Raw genomic sequence first — 7,702 nt, forward strand, 5'->3', positions numbered from 1 at the left:
CTGGTGATCATTATAGAAACGGCTGCAGGATGACATGGATTTGGACCCAAGTATTGATGGGCACATGGCATTTCAGAAGGGCAGGCAGCTAAGAAAAGCTAGAGGGCTGGGGTCATTAGTTATTAATGACATTAGCACAATCAAGGAGATCAGAAAACTAGGATGTGAAAACTGTTTGAGGAGAGATAAGAAATGATAAAGCTAATAAATTAAGATGGTGTACAGATGCCTGAAGAGTAACCACATGGTTGGGTGGACCATAAAGGACAAAATAATGCAAGCTTGTCAGAAAGGCACAGTGATAATCCTGAGAACTTTTAACTCCACCCATCAACTAGAAAAGTCAGATTGTCAAAGGTAGTCTAGATAATGAGGTAATAGAATATTTTTGGATATTTTCTAGAAATTATATTTTGGAATTGACAATACAGTAGACTATCCTAGACCTTGTAATGTGCAACAAGGTAGGATTAATTAATGATTTCATAGTGAAGATGCCTGTAGGTAGCAGCACCCATAATGTGAGAGGGAAAGGAATGGGTCCAAGATTATTTTTAAAATTTATATAATGGCAATTATGAAGGTATCAAAGCAGAGCTGGCAGAAACAAATTAGTAAATTAGGTGCAAGAGTAATTTGACACAGATGCAGTGGCAGAGATTTAAGAGTCTACATACATACCAACAACTAAGAAAAATTCCAAGGGACATACCTAACATCCATTGTTTACTTGACATTTTCGAGGTAATATGTGTAAAAATAATGTAGTGGGCATGTTCAGCTGGCAGGTCAGAACACGGGATGGAATATAAAAAAAAGCAGAGAATGAGTAAAATAAAGAGTATGACAGAGGGTTAGTCAGAAATATAGCAGATGGTAATAGATGGCAAAAATACTTAAAAAAATAAGAGTGAACACCTTGATCATTGGTATATAGAAAGTAAGTCTAGAGGAATAATAATGCAAAATCTGTAGATGGCGGATGAATTGAATGGATATTTTGTTTCAGTCTTCACTATAGAGGATCCAGATAATATTCCTGCAGCAGCTTACAAAGAAAGGGAGAGATTTACTTTGGAAAACTACCATCACCAGACAACTAACTTAAAATGTATAGATTTTTGGAGCTATGAGCTGACAGCTGCCCAAGTCCTGATGAACTTCATCCGAAGGTCTTACAAGCTATAGTTAATGAGATTGTTAATGCATTGATGGTAATTTTCCAAAATTCCCTAGGTTTGGGAAAGGTCCTATAAGGGTGGAAGATAACAGAAATAACTATTTTTCTTCAAAAAGGAGAGACTATAAAAAGTATACGACAAGCCATTTAGTTTAGCATTTGTCGTGGAGAAAATGTTAGAGGTTATTACCAAAGAGGTTGCAGCAGGGAACCTGGATAAATTCAAGGTATTCTGGCAAAGTCAACATAGTTTTGTGAAAAGGAAATCATGTTTGCCAAATTTATTAGAGTTATTTGAGGGAATAATGTATGTTGTAGATAAAGGAGAACAAGTTGTTGTACTGGAGTTAGATCATCAGAAGGTATTTCATACCATGTCATAACAGAAGCTATTGCAGAAAACAAAATTTCACATTTTATGGGGTAGCATATTGGCATTGATAAAAGATAGGCTGGCTAAGAGAATGCAGGCAGATGGTATAAATGGGTCTTTTTCAGGTTGGTAAATATGATGAGAGGTGTGTCACAGGAATTAGCATTGGGATTTCAGTTGTTTACAATTAATATAAATGTCTTAGATGAAGGTACAAAGAAAGTATGTTACCAAATTTTCTTATGATACAAAGGTAGGTGAGAAAGTAAGTTGGGAGGAGAACACAAGGAGACTACAAAGAGATTTAGATAGACTTAAGTGAATAGGCAAAGATGTGACAAATGGTATATAACATGGGAATGTGTAGAATTTTCCATTTTGGCCGGAAGAATATATAATATTCTGGCTGGGAGAATACGTATGTATTTTGAGGAAGCAGGAGGATGCAGAGAACTTGGACAGGCCAGGAGAGTGTGCAAAGAAGTGGCAGACGGAATGCAGTTTGGGGAAATGCGAAGTTATGTACATTGGTAGGAAGAATAGAGGTCTGGACTATTTTGTAAAAGGAAAAAAGCTTCAAAATTCTGAAGCACAAAGGGATTTGGGAGCCCTCGTTCAGGATTCTCTTAAGGTTAACATATAGCTTCAGTTAAGAATTAGGAAAGCAAATGCAAGAGAATCATAGAGTCAGACAGCACACAAACAGTCCCTTCAGTCCAACTCTTCCATGACGGCCATGCTGAATTAGTATCATTTGCCTGCATTTGGTCCATATCTCTCTGAACATTTCCTGTTCATGTACCTAGCAGAAAGTGAGGACTGCAGATGCTGGAAATCAGAGTCGAGACTGTAGTGCTGGAAAAGCACAGCAGGTCAGGCAGCATCCGAGGAGCTGGAGAATCGACATTTTGGGCATAAGCCCTTCATCAGGAATGTGGCTTGTGAGCCACGGGGGCTGAGAGATAAATGGGAGGGGGTTGAGGCTGTGGATAAGGTAGCTAGGAATGTGGTAGGTAGATGAAAGTGTGGGTGGGTGGGATGGAAGGAATATGGTCAGGTAGGACCGGTCAAGGGTGTGGTGCCGAGTTGGAGACTTGGGACTGGGATAAGGTGGGGGAGGGGGACATGAGGAAACTGGTACACATTGATCCCGTGTGGTTAAAGGGTCCCAAGGCAGAAGATGAGGCGTTCTTCCTCTACGTGTCAGGTGGTAAGGGTTTGGTGATGGAGGAGGCCCATGGTGGAGTGGGTGTGTTAAAATGTTCAGCCATGAGCGGTGGGGTTGGTTGGTGTCGGTGTCCCAGAGATGTTCTCTGAAATGATCCACAAGTTGGAGTCCTGTGTCCCTGAAGTAGAGGAGACTACATCACATGCAATGGATACAGTAGATAACATGCATGGAAGTACAGGTACATTTCTGTCGAATGTGGAAAGATCCTTTGGGGCCTTGGACGGAGGTGAGGGGATGTGATCCAAGGTCTCAAAGGATTTTTCTGCATCCAACAGAAATTTACCTGTATTTCAACACACATTATCTTTTGTATCCATGGCACACGATATGGTCTCCTCTACTTCGGGGACACAGGACGCCAACTTGCGGATCATTTCAGAGAACATCTCTGGGACACCCGCACCAACCAACCCCACCACCTCTTGGCTGAACATTTCATGCCCCTTCCCATCTCACCAAGGACATGCAGGTCTTGGGCCTCCTCCGTTGCCAATCCTTATCACCTGATGCCTGGAGGAAGAATGCCTCATCTTCCATCTTGGGACTCTGCAACCACATGGGATCCATGTGGATTTCACCAATTTCCTCATTCCCCTCCCCCCTTATCCCAGTCCCAAGCCTCCAACTTGGCACTGCCCCCATTGACTGGTCCTACCTGTCCATCTTCCTTCCTTCCCACCAGGCTTGTGCCCAAATGTCAATTCTCCTGTTCCTCGGATGCTGCCTGTTCATATACCTGTCCAAATGTCTTTGAAATTCTGTAATTGTACCTGCTTCTACCATTTCTCTGGCAGCTCATTCCATACTAGCATTCAATAAAGAAGGCTGGAATACAAGAGTAGAAATGTACTCCTGAGGCTGTACAAAGCTCTGGTCAGACCGCATTTGGAATATTGTGAGCTGTTTTGGACCCTGTATCAAATGAAAGATGTGCTGGCATTGGAGGTGGAGAATGATCCAGGTTGTAGGGCTTATCATATGAGGAGCAGTTGAGGACTTTGGGTCTGTAATCGAAGGAGTTTAGAAAAATGAGGGGGATCTTATTGAACCTTATAGAAAACCTTATAGAAACCTTATAGAAAAGGCCTGGATAGTGTGGATATGTAGAAGATGTTTCCTCTGGTAGGAGAGTCTAGGACCCAAGGGCACAGTGTCAGAGTGAAGGGACGATCCTTTAGAACTAAGATGAAGAGGAATTTATTCATCTTTTAGTGATGAATCTGTGGAACTCATTGCTGTGCAGGCCAAGTCATGGAGTGTATTTAATACAGAGATGGATAGCTTCTTGATTCGTAAATGGATCAAGGATTACCATGAAAAGGCAGGAGAATGGTGTTGAGAAAGATAAAATTGCAGAGCAGACTCAAGGGGCCAAATGGCCTAATTTGGTTCCTATATCTTGTGGTTTTATGGTGTAGCAGCATATTGTCTGAATGCTGAGACATTATAGTGCTCTGAAATGCAGAGATCTAGCATACAAATCTCAAAATGCTAGTACGCAATTTAAAGCAATTAGGAAAGTGAACAAAATGTTTTAATTTATTGTGAGCAGAATTGAATGCAAAATTAGAAATATTATGCTTCAGTTATGCAGACCACTCTGAGAGCACAGCCTGAAATGGGGATGTACAAACAAGCCCAATTACTGGAACCCAGTCTCTGGAGGAGGCCTCAGTGCTCGGGTTAGGGGTGGGGCCACTGTACTCTGGTCAGGGGCCAGGGACCTGGGACAGGAGTGGGATCGGGCTGGAAATTTCAGGTCCTGCTCCTGAGGTCATGTCTGGAGTGCTGTGTACAGTACTGGTCACCTTGTTTAATGAAGAAGTCATTAACATTGGGATAAGCAGTTCAGACAAGGTTTACCAGACTAATATCTTGAATGTAGACAGGCAGGTGGCTGGAAGAACACAGCAAGCCAGGCAGCATCAGGAGGTAGAGAAGTTGACATTTTGAGTGTAACCCTTCTTCTGGACTGAGGGTAGGTGTAGGGGGAGCTACAGATAAAGGAGGTGGTAGGGGCAGGGTGGTGAAGTAGGGATAGGTGAAGACAGGTAGAGGGTACGACTTGGTTGGTCAATGGGAGGGATGAATCCAGCTAGTGACAAGGAGGAGTGGAAGGGAGTCGGGGGGATGGGAAGAGACATTATTTGAAATTGGAGAACTCAATGTTGAATCCTCCTGGCTTTAGGTTGGCCGGGCGGCAGATGAGTTGTTGTTCCTCCAATTTGCAGTGTGGTTTGTTGTGGCAATGGAGGAGGCCAAGGATGGTCATGTCAGAAAGAGAGTGGGAAGGGGAATTGAAATGGGTGGTGACTGGGTGGTCTGGTTGTCCCCTGTGGGCCTGGCTGACAGGCTCGGTGAACCGTTCCCTAAGTTTACGTTTTGTAAAGAAGACCACATTGGGACCACTTGATGCAGTAAACTAGGTTGGGGGAGAAGCAGGTGAACCTCTGTCTCACCTGGAAGGACTGTTTGGGGCCCTGGATGGAAATGAGGGTGGTGGTGTACTTGCAGGTTTTGCACCTTTTTCAGATGTAGGAGAAGCTATCTTGGGATTCAGGGGGGTTAGTAGGGAGAGTGGTGCAAACCAAGAACTGTCGAAGGGAACGGTACTTGTGGAAGGCAGAGAGGGGTGGGAGGAGAAGATGTTCTTGGTGGTGGGGTCTAGTTGGAGTTGATGAATGTATTTAAGGATGATGTGGTGGATGCAGAGACTGGTGCGGTGGTAGGTGAGGATAAGGGGGACTCTGTCTTTATTGCATTTGGAGGGGAGGTTAGACCAGTGAATGGGGAATGGAGGTGGTATTGTGGAGGGCTGTCTGGATGACAGAGGAAGAAAAACATGCTGTTCAAACAGGTGGACATCTGGGATGCTTGGGAGTGGAATGTCTCCTCATCCAAGCAGATGTGGTGGAGGCGGAGGAATTGGGAGAACAGGATGGAGTTCTTGCAGGATATGGGTGGGAGGATGTTTAGTCCAGGTTGTTATGGGAATCTCTGGGTTTGTAGTAAATGTCCGCCTGGTGACTGTTGCTGGAGATGGAAATGGACAGGTCAGGAAAGGGGAGGGAGGTATCTGAGACTGACCAAGTGAATTTGAGGACAGGGTGAAAGTTGTGGGCAAAGTCAATGGACAGCTCCAGTTCAGTCTGCATGTAGGAAACTGCACCGACGCAGTCATCGATGTAACGGCGGACGAGTTAGGGCACGGTGCCTGTGTAGGTACTGAAGAGGGACTGTTCGACGTAGCTGTCAAAGAGGCAGGCGTAGCTGGCAGTTCATCAACTTTGCCCACAACTTCCACTCCGTCCTCAAATTCACTTGATCCACCTTGGACACTTGCCCCCACTTTCCTAACCTCTTCATTTCTATCTCCGGCTACAGTGTCCAGACGGACAATTACTACAAACCCACAGGCTCCCATAACTACCTGGACTACATCTCCTCCCATCCAGTATCCTGCAAGAACTCCATCCCATTCTTCCAATTCCTCCACCTCCGCTGCATCTGCTCAGAAAAGAAGACGTTCCACTTCCAAGCATCCCAGATGTCCACCTATTTCGAACAACGTTCCTTTCCTCCCTCTGTCATCCAAACAGCTCTCTACCACACCACCTCCATTCCCCATTCCACTGCTGTATACCACCCCCAAACGCAATAATGACAGAGACAACTTGTCCTCACCTACCACCCCACCAGTCTCCGCTATTCCCCAGCAACCGGAAAAGATGCAAAACCAGCTGACACCACTCCCTTCACCTCCATCCAGGGCCCAAACAGTCCTTCCAAGTGAGGCAGAGGTTCATCTGCCTCTCTTCCAACCTAGTTTACTGCATCAGGTGCTCCCGATGTGGTCTTCTCTACACTGGGGAGACCGCATGTAAACTTAGGGAACAATTCGCCAAGCAACGTAGATGTGCCAACTGGGGCCAACCGGACCTCCCAAACACCACCCATTTCAAAAACCCTTCCCACTCACTTTCCGACATAACCTTGGTCTCCTTCAATGCCTCAACAAACCACATTGGAGGAACAACATGTCATCTTTCTGTTTACACAGCCTACAGCCTGGAGGACTCAACATTGATTTCTCCAATTTCAAATAACCACTCTTCCCATCCCCCGACTACCTACCAGATTGCACCCTCTACCTGCCTTCACCTATCCCCACTTCACCACCCTGCCCCTGCCACCCCCTTTACCTGCAGTTCCCCCTACACCCACCCCAATCGTGGGGAAGGGGTACACCTGAATCGTCAACTTCTCCATCTCCTGATATTGCCTGGCCTCCTGTGTTGTTCCAGCCTCCTCATTGTCGACTTTGGATTCCAGCAGTTGTAGTTATTTTTGTCTCTAATATCTTGAATGGCTAGTTTTTCTAATGAGAAAGGTTGGACAGGCTTTGTTTGTATCTGTTGGAGTTTACAAGAGCAAGATGCAACTTGATTGTAACACATAAGAGCCTGGGTTGTCTTGATTGGTTGGATGTGTAGACATTGTTTCTCTTGTGGGAGAATCTTGGACTTTGGGTCACTATTTAAAAATTAGGGATGACCCATTTAAAATAGAGGCAAAATATAATCTATCAGCAGATCATGAGTCTTTGGAACTCTATTTCTGAAAAAGTAACAGAAGTTCAATGGTGCAATATCCTAGCAGGGATGGCAGTGAAACAACAATGGCAGGTATTTCTGGGTATAATGCAGAAGATGCAGGATCAGCTCATTCCAAAAAAGAAGAAAGATCCTAAGGGGAGGCAGGGGTGGCTGTGGCTGACGAGGGAAGTTAAGGACCATATAAAGACAAAAGGGAAAAAGTATAACATAGCAAAGATGAGTGAGAATTCGGAGGACTGGGAAGCTTTCAAAGAACAACAGAGGATAACTAAAAAGGAAATACGCAAAGAAAAAATAAGGTA

Source organism: Chiloscyllium plagiosum, chromosome 2, assembly GCF_004010195.1.
Source record: "Chiloscyllium plagiosum isolate BGI_BamShark_2017 chromosome 2, ASM401019v2, whole genome shotgun sequence".
NCBI lineage: Eukaryota > Metazoa > Chordata > Chondrichthyes > Orectolobiformes > Hemiscylliidae > Chiloscyllium > Chiloscyllium plagiosum.